The sequence below is a fragment of the Papilio polytes genome, unplaced genomic scaffold (genome assembly GCF_000836215.1).
Source record: "Papilio polytes unplaced genomic scaffold, Ppol_1.0 DF822289.1, whole genome shotgun sequence".
Classification (NCBI taxonomy): Eukaryota; Metazoa; Arthropoda; class Insecta; order Lepidoptera; family Papilionidae; genus Papilio; species Papilio polytes.
In genome coordinates, this window is record NW_013526915.1 from 3,709,498 (window position 1) to 3,710,367 (window position 870).

The following is an 870-nucleotide window of genomic DNA, read 5'->3' on the forward strand; positions in this document are numbered from 1 at the left end:
TATAACAGAGATGTTTGTCTGCACATTTTGTAAATAAATTCCCTGTTACTATTTCTGAGCCAATAAAACCTAGTAAGAGTTTTTTCTTCAATCATTCTTTATCACTTCAATAAGGATGTTTTTCCTTATTTTTTAATTTTTAACTGTCCAAAGATAATTAAGTGTAAAAACAATATGTAGGTCCATATTTATTTGACCCCGTACCTGACCCGCACTAGTTGTTATCAAACGTTAGCGCGCAGAAAGCGTGGCATGAGTCTCCCGCCACCGCGGCCATCACTCGCAAAGCACAAGGTTGGTCGTTTGAAATATTAATCATCGACGTGAATAAATATGTCCCATATTGATACTAGTAATACTCATAGATAATAACAACAAACAAATCCCTCGTATTTAACGACGCTTCTTATTAAACCTTATAGCGTTATCAAGTTTGCAGTTTTCTTAAACACTATTTGAGTAATCATACAGTATAAAGCGCAAGAAAGAGAATTGGTGCTTAATAAAAAAAATGCTGCTCACCCTCAAGCAATGGTTAATTTAGCATATTTCCGGATAAATGCAAAGCGTTCCAGCTGCTGTAAGCAGTGTCAAGTGTCTGCAGCGAAGAGCTCGCGCGATCTCAGCTGCGAAAGGTGCTATGAAATGTTTTAATTAAAAGTTAACGACAACTGAGATGCACTCACCAAAGACGTTGTGTTAGAGGAAAAGCCGTTGAGGAAGTCACTCATCAATACCATGAGGTTCTATGATGTCTATGTCATGAGGTATGGTAGCATGAATCCGCATGCAGAAGTGTTGCTCGAGCACTTCCTTGCTGCGGCGCGGCGCGGCGCCTGGCGCACTGCAACTCTTCATTTCATTAAAGCA

At 39.5% G+C, this 870-nt stretch overlaps 1 protein-coding gene across 1 annotated transcript in view; it reads left to right on the forward strand.

The window, feature by feature from the left end:
- LOC106106212 (collagen alpha-1(XIII) chain) overlaps positions 1 to 870 on the forward strand; it is a 42,521-nt gene that overhangs the window by 33,792 nt on the left and 7,859 nt on the right. The window lies entirely within an intron of this gene.